Source organism: Xyrauchen texanus, chromosome 5 (assembly GCF_025860055.1).
Source record: "Xyrauchen texanus isolate HMW12.3.18 chromosome 5, RBS_HiC_50CHRs, whole genome shotgun sequence".
NCBI lineage: Eukaryota > Metazoa > Chordata > Actinopteri > Cypriniformes > Catostomidae > Xyrauchen > Xyrauchen texanus.
Window position 1 is genome coordinate 8,841,155 of NC_068280.1, and position 18,114 is coordinate 8,859,268.

General features: G+C 42.8%; 1 protein-coding gene across 1 annotated transcript in view; it reads right to left on the reverse strand.

Annotated features, from left to right (window-relative positions):
- The window catches only part of LOC127644337 (serine/threonine-protein kinase WNK1-like), a 32,670-nt gene extending 18,826 nt beyond the window's left edge, over window positions 1-13,844 (reverse strand). The window contains exon 1 of the mRNA XM_052127473.1: window positions 13,572-13,844. The gene's annotated coding sequence lies outside the window, so the exon portion shown is untranslated. The remainder of the gene's footprint in view (window positions 1-13,571) is intronic.
- Window positions 13,845-18,114: the final 4,270 nt, after the last annotated feature.

Sequence of the window (18,114 nt, forward strand, 5' to 3'; positions counted from 1 at the left end):
AGTGATTGTATTGCTCAGGAGACTTGAAACGTATGTTTCTATATGAGAGTGCAAATGTTTGTAATTTTTTAATGTCATTAAATATTGATATATAAATTATTGATTGGCAAATTTTTTTATTGATACATTTGAGGCATTGATATATTAACATCAGCTAACATTTAAATTAGAAGCCTAATTTGTGTCCTTTCAATTCACTACCATTCTATTAGTCTGACGTAATATCTTTGGGGGAGACCACAAAGGGGCGACAATTTACCAAAGCCGGTCGTGACATAGACAAGGCAGATTTCACACAAACACTGAGCTGGTGCCAGTCTAAAGTTCTTTTGTACTTCTAGAATTAACAAAGTAACAATGAGTTTGCAGGTTAGTGTATGAAACTGGTGTAACTGTACAAACTGAACAATTTGAGATGGCATGTCCATTACGAAATTTCCCCTTATGTAGCACTGAATAGGTCTTTCATTCAAGCTGTCAAACCACAAAAAGAAATACTTGTATCTGAAAATACATTGTTTAGGCTCCAAGATACTTATGCACAATATATCATCCTGTATTTACTGGAATAAATAATATAAGTCCTTTGATAATTATTTGGGTCAAATTGAATGGAAAACAAATCTTTAACAGCCTCCAGAGACTTCAGGCCCCTGATGCATGCATACGCACCTTCATAGAAAATAACTGTTCAAATTTTACAATGCGCCATGTCGTCCGCCAGATGTCTCCGTATCCACGGCCCACTTTAATTAACCCTGCCACGCACACTTTACCAACGTTGTGTTTAAATGTTTAAGAAATTTGTGCAGCCCTATTTATATCTGAAAAATTTCCATATACAGTATTTCGATAAATACATTTACAGTAATTTCTTGTTTTTTGTATTCGAGTATTCAACTACAAAATTACTTAAAATGTCCATCCCTAGTTCTTTCCCATTTTTACTAGCTCCACCAGCAGATTTCATTTCTTTTTATGGTCAATCTGAAGCCATCAGTTCCTATTGGCTGGTGTAAGTACTAGTGAATAGTGAGTGGGTGGCTGTAGGGAAGAGTAGATGGGACAGTATTGTGTGTGCGGCTGATCGGAGGTGTCAAACAGTGCTGGGAGTGTGAAACAGTAATAACGATGCACATAAACGGGAAGAAATGGGATGAACCTGCTAGACCACTCTCGTCCAATGGGATTAGCTCCAGATGAGCAAATGTGTGTTTTGTGCAAGTATAGGTTGTGAATGGGGCTTAATGACCCAGCATGGTTTGATTTTGGCATGCGTAATGTAAGGATTAATAGAGGACATGCCCTTTTGTGTGCTGTTCACCATGTTATGGGGGCTTGGCATGGCCAGAGCAGAGCTGCCAAAACAACGTGAGCGATATTACACAGAAAGGGGCAGTAAAAATAAAAAAGGCATACAAAGGACTGGCTCTTTTGGGTGAACTATTGCTTTAAACTCCATTCACTGAAGAAATAAAGGTGAATGGTTGCACCCATCTCAAGTGTTAAGACGGACAAGAAAAGATTAATGCCATAGAAGATGTTATGAAAAGGGAGGGAGTTTGTGAAAGAGAGAACAGACTGAATTGTGGCGTGATGGTTTGGGTGTAGTTTGCATACTGGACACAGCAGGATGCCGTGATGGATAGGGATGTATTCAAGAGGATTAAAAAAGTACAGTCATCGGCTCCATCTAAAAACACACAAACACTCTGCCAAGTTATCCACTGCTAGTTTGCTGATCTTTAAAGCTCTTATGTCAGCAGCAATGTTTTAGCAGATTAGGGGTTCAAAAAAACAGAAAGGTTAATAAAAGGAAGGGGTATTTCTAAATGCTTTTTCCCCCAAATGCAAAGACAATATCAAGCACTAAGGAAGCAATTTAATTGGGTACAAAACAGCAACATAGTTTGATGATAGGCTAGAATTAAAATGACTGTATCTGGTGTAAATCTAGTTACTTCTAAATCAGGTTAAGCAAATATTTAAAGGCTGTGGATTTATGCCCAGGCTAAATAATTGTACGATTGATGTGGTTAATATCATTAATCCACTACAAACAATTGGGGTTACCTCCTAGTTGAGCATCTGCTTGTCCAAGGCAACTCACAGTAATGTCTAGGTTAAGCTGGAGCCAACCAGACATGACTGCTATTCGGCACTTCAGAAGATTTTACACTGTATATAATCTGTAATCTCTGAATGGGCCATTAATCGTACAGCATACACATTTTTATATATATATATATTGCGATGCCAATCAGAAGAAAGTATATATATATACAAATTTTTTATTGATTCCAAGCAGCAAATCAAATAGACACAACAGAAACTGCTAAATCAAACCACATGAAATCACAGCTTTTACCCAGAACATTAACCCCCCCATGTGACACAAACAAGCACTCCAGTGGTCAAAAGTCAACTGACAAAGACACTCAAAGACAATAAAACAGCAGAAAATATTTAGAAACTTAAAAAAATAATAGCCCCACTAGTCTCTCTCCACTGCCCCTCCCCAAGAGCCTTCCAAAAATGCTAGATAGCTGCCCCATTCCCTGATGTACATCCAGGTTGCCTAGCCTTCTATTTACCACCCTGCCCAACTCGACAAACCACTCACCATAGGAGGGCACATCAGTCGATCTCCATCCCCTGAGGATTACCCGCCTGCCAATTATTGTGCCGGTCAGGACCCAGCTCTCCATATTTATCACCCATATTCAGGACCACCCCATCACCCAAAATACTGTCTGGGGCAAAATGAAAATTGAGTGTCCACTAAGTCACACGTGAAGCTCTAAACCATCAACCAAAATTCTTGGATCTTAACACATCCCCAAAAAACATTGGTTGTGTCCCCTTTCTTCTGATTGGCATCGCAAGCAGGTGGGTGTATCTTTAAAACCAAGCCTATACAACCTAGAGGGGGTCCAATAGAATCAATGTAAAATCTTAAATGGCAACAGACGCACCCTTGCATCTCTACATGCAGACTTGAAGTTTTTTAGAATCCTAGCCCACACTCTAATACAAAGGGAAATTGGACAGCAACGCTTGTATCTTTGTCCTTTTTAAGAATCAGACTGATCAGATTGTGTCATGGTTGAGGGAAGTTTTCCATTCTTTATTGAGCCAGTTCTGTAGCATAAGATCTAAAAAAATTCAGCAGCAAAACCGTCTGTCCCGGAGCCTTGCCTGTAGGCAGGGCCTTAATTACCTCACCAAGCTGGTACCTCATTATGAGGTTCTCTCATAATCAAAATAACTTTTTTGCTCAGTCATCTGTTTAGGGAAATATAATGGTTCCACGGTGTCAATGTTGACAATGCATCAACACTTTTGCTTCACTATGATCAAGGACTGAGTCCATCAAAAAATGTAAGTCTCCTTGATGAGGCGTACCAATAGCTTGCAACATCACTTCAAGATCTATAAAAATGCCCTGACCATCAGCATTAGGAATGACTCCCCTGCTCTTACTTGAGCCAGCACTAAAGCAAACACGTCCACCCCATATTTTCCAAAAATGTTTCCTCTTCCAGCAGGGAAAGATGTGTTTCTTGAAAAACACAAAATCTTATTTCTTACATTTAAGAAAATAAATAACCTTCCTTCTTTTTATGGGGTGCCCCAACCAATTTACATTCCACGTGGAGAGACAATCCACTCGTTAACATATGACATATTAGACAAAAATTGATTGCGAGTCAAAAATAAAATTATAACGACCATATTCCAACATTAGTGCAACAGTCAAAACCTGAACTTCCCCCGAACAAAAAACACAGAAAACAGAAAAACCTATGCACTAACCCTAAGCATGACAGCCCCAACCAGCATCCATCCCTCTAAACTTTAACATTCCATGTACGCCTACAAGGGCCCCCGTGAAAACTTTTCCATCGGATTGCTCAAATCCGGTGTTTCTATTCAAATTTGGTGCGACAGAAATTACACAACAGAAAATAATCTATAAAACAAACCTAGCCAATGGGAGGCATAAGCACAAAGAATGTGCAGATTCATCCACAAACTGTCCCGAAGGAGTGTTATCCCACAAAACAAACTCCAGCTGCTAGGCAAAACCAGCGCAAAAAGAAACAAAGGCGGCACTCAGTTTCCACGGACAGTCAAGTGAATGTTCAGTGAGTCAGGCCCACTCGACTGCATCGAGAGTAATGACTTACTCATTCGCTTGCTGTGGGCATATAATATTGTGCTTGTTAATGAGCTCTCTCTCCCGCACGATCCCCTGCAGTCGACCTTTATCCTGGAGGCATAATTAGCCTAATACGGGACCGGGTGTGTTGGATCACGACCCGGCCCCGCCCTCCGCCCTGCCACAGTATCTATTCTCAGTTTGCCCAGGAACATCAGTGCAAAAGTGACCTTCCGTTGATGTAAGAGTTTCTTGCATTCCTTGAATCGATAATGTATCTGGTCGAATTTGCAAAGTTAGGGAACAAGAAAATGTTGTGGTTCTTACAAGAAAGCCTTCCTTTACTCCTCGCCTCCCTTAACATGAGATCTTTATCGGATGATCTCAGAAATTTGGCTAGAATTTATCGGGGTCTGTCTCCCTCCGTGGATCTCAGAGCCGACATGCTCGAAAGTTGACGCTAAATCTCTTTACCGCACTGGCCAAATTAAGTCCCGGGCTTTCGGCCTGTTGCTCAGGGGCTTCAGCTTGAGCATGTAAGTGTCTTTTAATGTCTCCAGAGCCCGATGGTTTTGTATTCTTAGACATATAGTCTTCGTAGAACAGTAAAGAATCAGAGTGTATTGAATCTCACCGGTTTCTGAGAAAAAAATTATTAAAACTAGCAAAGTGTTATTTATTAAAATTATTAAAACTAGCTCGCCATTCACACATCCAACCCTCGCATGGCACCATGTGACTCTCCGTATACAAACATCTTTAATCAGTAGCCTCGTTTCCACTATCAGTCCAAATGAGGGCGAGTTAGTGCGTGCGAGGGCCAGTTGCGTTCCCACTGTCACTTCCAGGACTTCATGGTGCCTCCTCTGGGCTTTCTTGGGGCCAACGGCAAATGGCCATTGGCCGCCGATTACCCTGGGCCCAAACAAGGCCAACTTTGTTTTGAGTTTAACCATTAAACTTTGTTCACTGTTCAGCTGGTTCCCACCTCCTCCTTGCCATCCTTATACTATTACAGTTGTGACGAAACCCGGAAGGGAGGAGTAATGTGCTGTTGCGGAGTCCTCGCCACTGCAAAAACATACGTTTTTGTTTCAAATCAAAGTATGTAGTGTTGTTACACATTGGAACTGGCTGGTTTGGTTCATAGTTTAGAACTTTATCATGAAATATCTATGGAAAAAAATTAATGGGAAACCTGGCAAGAGAGCCTGGCAGGAAAAGTGGGTAGGCACTATTGCGCACTATAGAATGCACAATCAATCACTACTAGGGCTGGGTATCGTTCAAAAAATATCTATATCTATATGGATGCAGATATCTTTACTTCGATACCGGTTCCTAAACTATACTTTTTCCGATACCAATTTTATGAAATCCATTTTTACAAGATTACAAACATTATCTCAAAAAAACTTTTTTTTTTTCAAAGATTAATCTCCTGAGCCTTCTGGTCTCCTCATGCCAGGGTCGGCAGGGGCAGAGGCTATAGCATTAATGTGATTAATTTTTTTTTTAATTCAGCTAACCCTAATGATAAGTATGGTTTAACAAGATAACTAGTTTAATATGAGTTAAACTTGATCAGTTACTGATCAAGTGCCTCATTTCTTAAAATCAAAAGAAATCAGCCAACACCTCATAAAAAGAATTGTGGACCTCCACAAGTCTGGTTCATCCTTGGAAACCATTTCCAAATGCTTGAAGGTACCACGTTCATCTGTAAAAACAATAGTACGCAAGTATAAACACCATGGGACCACACAGCCATCATACCACTCAGGAAGGAGACACATTCTGTCTCCTACATATGAATGTAGTTTGGTGCAAAAAGTGAACAATCTCAGAACAACAGTAAAGGACCTTGTAAAGATGCTGGAGGAAACAGGTAGGCAAGTATCTTTTTCCACAGTAAAACGAGTCCTATACCGACATAACCTGAAAGGCTGCTCAGCCAGGAAGAATCCACTGCTCCAAAACTGCCGTAAAATAGCCAGACTAAAGTTTGCAAGTGCACATGGGGACAAAGATCTTAATTTTGGAGAAATGTTCTCTGGTCTGATGAAACAAAAATAGAACTGTTTGGCCATAATGACCATCGTTATGTTTGGAGGAAAAAGAGTGAGGCTTGCAAGCCGAAGAACACCATCCCAACCGTGATGCATGGGGGTGGCTGCATCATGTTGTGGGGGTGCTTTGCTTTGAGGGACTGGTGCACTTCACAAAATAGATGGCATCACAAGGAAGGAAAATTATGTGGATATATTGAAGCAACATCAAGACATCAGCCAGGAAGTTAAAGCTCAGTTGCAAATGGGTCTTCCAAATGGACAATGACCAAAGCATAACTCCAAAGTTGTGGCAAAATGGCTAAAGGACAACAATGTCAAGGTATTGAAGTGGCCATCACAAAGCCCTGACCTCAATCTGATTTGTGGGCAGAAATGAAAAAGCAAGGAGGCCTACAAACCTGACTCAGTTACACCAGTTCTGTCTGGAGAAATGGGCCAATCTCCACCAACTTATTGTGAGAAGCTTGTGGAAGGCTTCCCAAAATGTTTGACCCAAGTTAAACCATATAATGGCAATGCTACCAAATACTAACAAAGTGTATGTAAACTTCTGACTGACTGGGAATGTGATAAAAGAAATAGTTTAAATAAATCATTCTCTCTCCTATTATTCTGACATTTCACATTCTTAATATAAAGTAGTGATCCTAACTGACCTAAGAATGGGAATTGTTCTATGATTACATAGGAATTGTGAAAAACTGAGTTTAAGGGTGTGTTCACACTTGTAGTTTGGTTCTCTTGGTCCGGACCAAAAATGAAAATGATACATTTAGTCCTGGTTCGTTTAGCATTCACACTGGCATTTTTAACACCGAACCTAACGGTACAAAACGAATCGGTTACTAACGTAACCTCGGTTCTCTCTAGATGAGGGAACGAGTATTGCGTAAGCTAGCTTACGCTACGGGAAAGATTCATCTTTTCTGAGATATTGAAGCCAAAAAATTATCCTTAATTTTGTATCCATTGTCAACGCAGTGCGGCAGCTGCAGACCTTGAGCGGGCTAGCTAGCGAGCTCATAGGTTGCTCTGCGGCAACTGCTGCAGCCTATAGACGAGCTTGGGCGAACTCGCATCCAATGAGAGGTGTCCGCACGCTCACTGCATCAAAGCCCGCCAATGGGCGTGACTAGAGTGCATATAAGCGTAGTTCATAGGCTGGAACCCTGGTTTTCATTGAATGAAGCGAAAAATAACTCGTGGCGCGAGCACGGCCGGTTACGCAATACTCGTTCCCTCATCTAGAGAGAACCGAGGTTACGTTAGTAACCGATTCGTTCTCTTACGAGAGGTTCTCTCGTATTGCGTAAGCTAGCTTACGCTACGGGAACCCTTTGTCAACGCCGTGCGCGCAAAGCATCCACTGCATGAGCCCCAGGGAATTAAGGGGGACCCGGGGGAGCCCTTGTGAGTGGGGAATTAATATTTGGCCGGCAAGAGTGCGGGCCAGTGTGTGTGTAGTACATAAGCACATAGACAGAGCGGCGGTGCCGGTCTGTGTGGAATGTGTCCCATAATGCAGCTCACCAGGGGAGCTGTAGCGTATTAAACCGCTAGCAGTTTAGCCTGCAGAGCGGGTACTTCCAGATTGTAAAATCTGACAAAGGTGGAGGGGGAAGCCCAGCCCGCTGCCACACATATGTCGTGAATGGAAATCCCGCTGGACCATGCCCACGAGGAGGCCATGCCTCTAGTGGAGTGAGCCCTAATGCCTAGCGGGCATGGTAGGTCTTTTGACGCGTACGCAGCAGCAATAGCGTCCACTATCCATCTGGACAGTGTCTGTTTCGAGGCGGCGAGACCTTTGGTGCGCCCTCCAAACGAAACGAAAAGCTGCTCAGAGCGTCTGAAAGATGCGGAGCGCGCAGTATACAATCTCAGTGCTCTGACTGGGCAAAGGAGATTGGCTTTGCGTTCGCTATCAGATGCTGGGAGCGCCGACAAGGAAATGATCTGTGCTCTGAAAGTACCGATCACCTTGGGGACATAGCCGTGTCTAGGCTTTAAAATGACCTTGGAGTCACTTGGTCCAAACTCAAGACACGCAGCGCTAACAGACAGCGCGTGAAGATCTCCCACCCGTTTAACTGATGATAGGGCAGTTAGAAAAACGGTTGTAAGTGAGAGGTGTTTCACATCCACGGATTGAAGCGGTTCGAAGGGAGGGGCTTTCATAGCTTCGAGAACTATAGAAAGATCCCAGATAGGAACCGATGGGGGGTGCGGAGGGTTCATCCTTCTAGCTCCCCTGAGGAAGCGGATGACCAGCTCGTTTTTACCCTGTGACTGGCCATGCAGGGGTTCAGCGAACGCCGCGACGGCCGCCATGTACACTTTGAGCGTGGATGGGGATCTGCCCTTATCCAGCAGCTCTTGTAAAAACACGAGCAGCGGCGATACCCCACATGTCCGTGAGTCCAGGTCTCTGTCGGTGCACCATTTTGAAAACACAGACCATTTTGACGCATAGAGTCTTCTCGTGGAGGGGGCTCTAGCATGTATGATGGTGTTTATTACTCCTTCTGGCAAAGCGACGGGTAGTCGTTGATCACCCACGCGTGTAGCGCCCAGCGCTCTGGGTGGGGATGCCAGATCGTGCCGCAAGCTTGCGAGAGGAGATCTGCTCTCACTGGGATGGGCCACGGGGCTGTCAGTGACAGCTGCGTAAGCTCCGGGAACCATGTTTGATTCTCCCAGCGCGGGGCTATGAGGAGCACCGAGTGGCGCGTTTCCCTGATCCTCTGCATTACCTGTGGCAATAGCGAGACGGGAGGGAAGGCGTAAAGCGGGCGGTTGGGCCAGTCCTGGGCCAGTGCGTCCTCGCTTTTCGAGAAAAATATTGGGCAGTGAGAGTTCTCTTCTGACGCAAAGAGGTCTATCTCTGCTCTGCCGAATATGCGCCATAACGGCTGGACTGTTTGAGCGTGCAGGGACCATTCCCCTGGGGGAATATTGTCTCTGGACAGTCTGTCTGGGCCGTCGTTCAGGTGGCCTGGCACGTGCGTCGCCCTCAGCGAGCGCAGGTGGCACTGGGACCAACTCAGTATGCGTTTCGTCAGATGGAAGAGGTTCCTGGATCTGACACCGCCCTGACGGTTTAGATAGGATACCACAGATCTGTTGTCCGAATGGACCAGGACGTGGTGACCCTGAATGACCGGGAGGAAGCGCACGAGCGCGTCCTCGACCGCTATCATTTCCAGACAATTTATGTGAAGGAGCTTTTCCTGAACTGGACGAGGCAGAAAGAGATTCATGGCTTGTGTGGCTTTTTGGACCTCTGAAAACCGGTCAATGATACCACTCACCGCAGAGCCGAAGAGACCGGATGGAGAGAGCGGTGCGTTGAGGAACGTAGAGCGCTCTGCTTCTCCCATGTCGGCTAGCGTTAGCCACAGATGTCTCTCGGTCACAGTCAGCGCGGCCATGCACTTCCCTATAGCTTGGGCTGCAGCTTTGGTAGCACGGAGGGCGAGGTCCGTCGCACTTCTTATGTCTGCAACCGCCTCTGGATGCCTGCTTTCCTCATCCCACTCCCGTAGAAGGTCCGCTTGGAGGATCTGTAAAACGGCCATAGAGTGCAGAGCAGATGCAGCTTGGCCGGCGGCGGAATAGGCACGGCCAACACAGGCGGAAGTTGTTCTGCAGGCCTTAGACGGGAGCACTGGTTTAGACCGCAGGGCGGGCAAAGGTGTGCTGCTACCGCATCCTTGACCGGAGGGATGGAAGCGTAGCCCTTCTCGGTGGTGCCGTCCACCGAAGCAAGAGAGGTGGAGACGTGGGATCGGACCCTGGCCGAGAAAGGCGCATTCCAAGATTTGGAAAGCTTGGCGTGGAGTTCCGGCAGGAAGGGAGCGGCCCGGGTAGCGGGTGCTGCGCGGCGGCGGCTCTGAAGAAAGCAGCCGTCGAGTCTGTTGGGTGCCTGCTCAGGGGGCGGTGACCACTCGAGCCCGAGGCGGTCGACGGCCTGTGTGAGGAGGCATGTTAGTTCCCCTTTGACTCCGGCGCGGGTCCTGCTGGATTCCTGGGCCGAGGAGGAGGCGTGTGAGCCTGACCACTCCTCGTTGTCCGAAGCCATGATGGAACACGCTTCTTCGTCCGAGATGGCAGCAGAGCAGCCGCTCGGCGGCAACTGCGCGTCCGGGTGGGCGGGGAGGGTGAAGGCGATGCTTTCGAGGGATGGGCACCGGCGAGGCAATCGCTTCTACCACTGGTTCCGGCAGCCTTTGAGAGCGGCGCATTTTTCTGCGCGGCTGAATAGAAGGCGGCCTGGCGGCTTCGGTCCTGATCGCTCGAGTCGAGCCCGCAGGGTCGACATCGGCAGCTCCTCGCAGAGATCGCATCCGCCTTCAGCGAGGGCGAGCTCTGCATGCCCCAGTTCCAGGCAGAGAGCGCAGATGATGTGGCGGTCTCCGGTGCTGAGAGGGCGCGGCATGAGGCGCAAGTGGAGCGAGGCATCTTTAAAAAGACGCTCGTACTCTTTTGTGGAGTTCTTAAGAACTAGCTTGCTTTAAAAGGATACGTCGCCGGATGGCGTAGCTTCGCAGGACGGCTGAAGGTGGCGAAGACGGCCGGCTTCTTCGACGCTGTCCACGCTTGCTTGATGCCCCTCGAACGGCGACGCGGCTTCTGGTTCAGAGATGCGAAGAGCTTCGCTGAAGAGATGAAAATCAGGGTTCCAGCCTCACGAACTACGCTTATATGCACTCTAGTCACGCCCATTTTGGCGGGCTTTGATGCAGTGAGCGCGCGGACGCCTCTCATTGGATGCAAGTTCGCCCAAGCTCGTCTATAGGCTGCAGCAGTTGCCGCAGAGCAACCTATGAGCTCGCTAGCTAGCCCGCTCAAGGTCTGCAGCTGCCGCACTGCGTTGACAATGGATACAAAATTAAGGATAATTTTTTGGCTTCAATATCTCAGAAAAGATGAATCTTTCCCGTAGCGTAAGCTAGCTTACGCAATACGAGAGAACCTCTCGTAAGAGAACCAAAGGCATCAGGGAAAAGTCACGACCTGATTGGACATGGACAGCTTTTACGATGTATATTTTTTGACGGAACTTACTGAACATCTAAAACAATGCTGGCGAAATGCGCTTGTTGGATGTATACATGTATATATGGTGGTATTTTGACCAGCTGAGAACAAACAAAGAGTTAATAAAATGTGTAAAGGAGTCAAAACAATGCAAGGAATTCCTCTGTTGTACACACAAACAAAGATATGCTGCAAGGACGGCTGACGGCAGTTCTGACACCAGTACCGAACTGTAATGGGCAAGTGCTCCTATGATGAGAAGATCCAGGTATGCTTGAGGTCAGTATTAGGCAAATTACTTCCTGTTTTTGGTCCGTTTAGACATCTTTGGTCCATGTTGCGTTCATATATCAATCGAACCGTACTGGAGTTCACTTGGAAGTGGACAAAGACCCACTTTCAGGAGGTCTCGGTTTGCTTGTTTTGTGCGCACCAAGGTTCGGGTAACAGAGTTCACACTTGTTCAAATGAACCGCACTAACAGAGCAATTGCACCAGAGTTAATTTTAATCGAACCAATCCTGCCAAGTGTGAACACACCCTAAATGTATTTGGCTAAGGTGTATGTACATTTCTGACTTCAACTGTAAATTATCCACAAAGAATATGATATCTTCTAAATTACTTAAACCAACTGTAAATAAGATAAATTACAGTTAGTGTTACATTTAAGTTTTCCCATAAAAGGAAAGTCTGACAGTAACCACTTGCAGCAGGCCAGTGACAGGCCAACAATTCCCAGAGGCCACTAAAATATCCGGGCCATTAGCCCTAAAAGCGTACAGTGGTAATAAACTTCACGCACCCAGTAGCGTTCTAGAAGGCATGGGATTTCATGTCCAATATTGTCGATACCAATACTTGTATTAATTTTTTTTTCAGATTTCTTGGGATGAAAAGTGTAATTTAAAATATAATTTTTTGTCAAAAGTCAAATAATTGTTACATATTTTTTTTACCCTTAAAAAAATTACCCAAGGTTTCGATGCAGTAACTATAGTTTAACCATGAGTTTTAGTTAAACCATAGTTACCACACAATTAACCATGGTTACTACTACACTATTACTTTAGTAAAACCATGGTTAACTATTTTTTGAAATTACTTATTAACAACAATTACAAGAAATAAGAAATGTCACCTTTAGATATGTTATATTAACGTGAATTTACTTGTGGTGTACTAGTGTCTGAAGAGGTGGGCATACATGGGATTTATGAAAGATGCTTGTGTCTTTCAGCATCAATAATGTTAAGATGAGAGGAAGAAATAGTTCCCATCCTGCACAAGTATTTGCTAACATAGCCTAATCTTTTTTATTTCACTTTGAAGCTTATTGTTCATGCTAACCAAATAATAGTATCCCCAGTTAAAAAATAAAAAATAAGAATCGATATTTTGGTGAGGATCGATATTTTTGATACAACATCAGTATCGATACTTTGGGATCGATTCGCCCATCCCTATCTAGATCTGCATTGTAGAATGTAAACAGAGAAATGGTGGGATGAGAGACACGCTGTTATCTGCAGACAGATTGTTGATGATAGACATGACATCAACGCGATACAAACGCAAGCTCCGAGAAGTTGCACAAATAGTCAGTCCATTTCCATTTCAAATGACGGCCATCCATAGTAGTCCGCTTAAACTATCGATTTTTGGGGGGCTTTAGTAGATGTCTCCGCCCGGAAAGAGACCATCCTGAACGACAAGTACAACGTGCATTAGATTCGTATGGCATGTGCAGCGATGCTATCACAACAGAAGTGCTTGCAAATCCACAACAAGATTTGAATTCCTCAACATCGGCAAATCCTTCAAATGAGCGAACAGTCTGTTTGCGTTTTTAAGAAAATAACAGAAGTGAAATCTCTGAATAACTATAGACTTTTTCTAAGAATATTTATTCTCTATTATCAACTAGAAACATCCTATTCAATAGATTAAACCATATGAATTAAAAAGCGATTTTTTAACATCAGCCGTACGAATCTGTTCGTTAATTTAACGCTTTCATGCGCAGTGATTAAATACAAATAAATATTCAAAAATAGAATTGCGATATCAGTGGCGCGCGGGCCGCGGTTCACTTCACGCCATGTGAATAAAAACCGAAGCATCCTTTCCTCACAAACGTGTCCGAACGAAACCGAACGTGATTCGGGAAATTACTAGGGAAGAAGGCATAAGGTAACACATTGATTTTTGGTCCTAAGGAGCTTCAAACAGTTTGAAAGATAAGCAAAGTAAACGTGCTTCATCCTAAACATGCTATAAATATGTCATGCCTTTACCCTCAGATGATTTTATAAGACTCCTCTGCTTCCGTGATGGAAGAAACGGACCGTCCACAGCTTCACACCGACAACCAGGTGAAACGTGGGGCGTTGGGTTTCTTGTGCTATAGCTTTCACGGAGGTTTAAAATGCGCTTAAATTCCACACGCCTCCAAACCAATGTGTCTTTAACACACAGTTCTTCCGTCACCACTCAGAGGTGAAAGCAGTCTGAAGATAACCGTATCCTAACAGCATAACCGAAAGAATCGACCCACCAACAACGCAGCCTATCAGACTCCCGTTTTTTGTCCAATGAGGTCAGGGGCCGAAATTTACTTCAGAGGACAGTGATGTCACTTTACAAACTATCGCCCCGCCTATCTTCAACACGTTCACCTTCGCGTATCACCATAAATCATAAAGAAGGGAAAAAAAGAGATGTCCATTATTTTGCCCTAATCTCTGCAGAAGTATTTATACTTCTTTATAAAGAAAACAACAGTTTAATACTTAATGGGAAAAGGCAAATCGTAGGCATGTCCATCAGGAAATTATTTTGAAACAACATATAGCCTACCAGATGAAATATGCATTTTTGTTTTGCTCTAAAATGACCTGGAAGTCCACCAGAGAATTCCTCAATTAAAGGAATAGTCTATTTTCTGGGCTCAATACAAGTTCAGATCAATTGATCAAATTTGTGGTGTAATGTTGATTATTTCAACCTTTCCCTCATTTTCTTTAAAAAAAAAAAGAAGGAAAAATCTGGGTTCCAGTGAGGCACATTCAATGAAAGTGAATGGGGCCAATCTGTAAACATTAAAATACTCATGGTTTCAGAAGTATAGCCACAAGACGTAAACAATATGCATGTTAACATGATTTTAGTGTGATAAAATCACTTACTAACCTTTTCTGTGTAAAGTTACAGCCAATTTTACAACTCGACCATGACGATGTAATGTCAACAAACTCTAAACCATAAAATGCCTAATAAATGATGATTTAAACAACTTTACAGCTCAAATAATACTTAACGTTTTAATGGAAGAATTAATGTAAGGGCTTATATAAAATTAGAAGATTCACATGTCTGCAATTAAACCCTCAAAAAATTGGCCCCATTAACCTCCATTGTAAGTGCCTCACTGTAACCTCAATCTTTGCTTTTGTTTAAAGAAAATTAGAAGGGAGTCGAAATACATTTTTGTGGTGATCAACATTATGCCAAAGGTTGTCGATTGAGCCTTGCTTCTATTTTACCTGGAATATTCCTTTAAGGTGTCTTTGATAACATGAATTAACTGTTCACGTTTAGTTAGCTATTTAAGGTTTAATCTAATATAAAATACGGGGCATTCTGGGAATAAAAGCAGCATTTAGTTCAAAGTTCAAAAGTTCAAAGTTCAAAGTACCTTTATTGTCCCACAAGGGGAAATTGAATTTGCAGCAATGCTCAACATAAAACACATAACATACAACAACACTCACCAACAAAACCAACCAGCAAAGAAGGAATTCACATTAGCGCCCAATATACATAATGTATAATAAATAAATAAGTAAAATACAGGACACCGTCATGTGCAAAAATGCAACTTGTGCAAGTTAATATGAAGTGCTAATTGCCATTAAGGTGCCTCACAGCTGCCGAAATGAAAGATATGTGCATCCTCTTTGTTCTGCATCTAGGAACTTGATAACGCCGCTCAGAGGGCAAAAGCTCAAACTCTGTTCTAAGGGGATGATCCTGTGAATGAGCTATAGCTCTAACTTTCCTCTGTACCTGTTTTATGTATAACTCCCTGGTTGAGCCTGACTTCCCTGGAAATCTTGCTCGCCACTTTGACCAGACTACCAAGTCTGTTTTTATTTGTCAGGAGAGGCTTCCAAACCAAGCAGATATGCAGAAAGATAAAACCGATTCAATGAAAGCACGATAAAACAGAATCATCATGTCTGATCGAAACATTAAAAGTATTCATTTTCCTAAGAAAGTACATTCTTTGTTGGAATTTCTTTGAGACAGCATCAACCAACGGTTCAAAACACAGTTTGTTATCTAGAATGACTCCAAGATATTTGTATGTCTCCACGGGCTCAATATCCATGCCCTTAATAACCGTGACTGTAGGGGAGGGTGGTGACCTGCGAAAGTCAATGATCATATCCTTAGTTTTAGATACATTCAGCTGTAAAGATGAACTATCACACCACTCTACAAAGTCACTAAGGACTGGCCCATGGTCCCGCTCATTCCCTGATAGCAAGCTGACAATAACAGAATCATCAGCAAACTTAAGTATGTATCTATCTTGGTACAAACTGCAACACTGGTTTGTATACAGGATGTACCAGAGAGGAGACAGACAGCATCCTTGGGGGGAACCAGTAGATGTAAAAGTGACTTCAGATAGGGTGCTGTTTGCCCTCACCTGCTGAGATCTATCTGTTAAAAAATCCAATAACCAGCCCACCAAATTCAAATCCAGGTTAAAATCTGCAGTCAGTCTCTCAGCGAGCAAAAGGGGCTGAATAGTGTTAAAAGCAGAAGTAAAATCAACAAATAAAAGTCTGACATGAGTTTTTGCTCTATCCAGATGGCTAAAAATAAAGTGCAGTAGTGTGATCACAGCATCCTCCACACCCCTGCCAGACCTATATGCAAACTGCAGAGAAAATCAGAGAAAATCAGTCAGGCAGTGTGACAGGTAAATTCATTCTGTGAGTCATATTAATGGTCAACAATGGACAAACTGCACCGACTTCTTGATATCTGTGTATGGATGTGTATGTGCATAAGAGAGTCCGAGAGAGTTCATGTCAAAGAGTAAGCTTCATAAAAGAAGACCGAATGCATTCTCTTTCCTCTCACCATCAGTGTGGCAGTATCTTAAGTGATTCTCACAGGCCTGCAGCTGTGCTTACGGTGTACTACATTACACTGCTTGTCTAAACTCACAGGACATAGTTCTTTAAGGCCCTTTCATATCCAAATACTTAATTTTAATCTGTGGGCCAAGCTAATCACACAGCACCCATATTACTGAATCTCCATATTAACTTTACTATTAACCTTCACTGTAAATACTGCACTGTAACCCATATTTCTGGCTTTTTTTTTAGAGGGACAAGTCAAAATAATTTTTTTATGTCACAAATGCTGTTGATTGATCTTAAGTTGTATTGAACCCTGAATATTCCTTTAATCTAGAGAGAATTAATTCTGCCTGTTAATATCTTAGAAGATTATTCTTCAATGCGTGTTAGGCTGCTCTTGAATCTTACTTTTTGTATATTATCACAATGGACTTATTGAGTTGGTTGAAATTAATCTCTTCCTGTTAATGCTGTTTGAACACCTGGGTGTGGCACATATTCAGACTGCCACTTCATGCAACTGCGGTCATCAGTTTGAGAAATGTAAAGCAAGCCTTCATAGAATTGTTGTTTGTTGTTTTGAATGGTCACAGATCTGAGCTCAGAACCTGAGAGGGTTTATACAATTGTGTGCTCTGTTTGAATGGCGTGTGCACAATCTCGTTCTGTGGTGGTTTCAGATAGCAGTCTCATATAATAGCATGCACCTGACTAAAGCAATTGTTAGTGCACCTGATTAAACCAGCTACTCATGTATACAGGCCAAGAAACTCCCACCCCACATTCACAGTCTGCTAAATCTCTATAAATAAAATAATTGTTTTTAATCCATTTTGGAAGTGAATTCCATAACAGGTGCCAGAGACATTGAACTAGAAAGGGTTGAGATTTGTGAAATAATGCTCTTAATATACCACCTTGTGGTCAAATGAGATACTAAAAAATACACTGCCAAGGGTTAACCTTGTGCATCAGTTTTAAAAATGTACTCAGAATTCCTTAGAGGACAAAAATGTCAGTCAAAAAACTGCCATAATAATATTATATATTTATATTATTTTCCACTTTCAGTAAGTTAGTTTTTTTAACCAACATCAGTCCTGATCATAACTACCAAGTATATATTAATTTTCAGGATTTTAACCCTTTAAATTCCAATTTGTTTACATAACATCGCTGTTGTTTTTTACACACACAAAAATGTCTCAATACACACATACAAAACACACTCTGACATCCATACCAACACACCCAATTTTTTTTGTAGCTGCATAATTTATTTAAATGGCCTGCAGTGCTCTATCATACAGAAAGCAGAAAATAGTGTGGAAAAAGCATGTATTTGCTCCATAGGCTAAACATGCTAAAAAATTGTGCCATCTGGTGGAAAATATTACAAATATATTTTTTTTAGTTTTAATGGATTTCAATCAGGACATTTTTGTCCTTAAGTTCCTGTGTGTGACTATTTTGTGTACACAGTGTAATATAGATGTATTATAGGAACTGATGTTGAAATATAAAAATTCCCCCAAAAATACACACCTGTGGTCAAATTAATGCCATTAGCAAAACCATCGAAAAAGACAAAAATGTTCCGAAGGTCGCACAAGGGTTAAGAGCATATGATTGGATCATTATTGCATGATTAATAGGTTTCATCTGGCAACAATTCTTT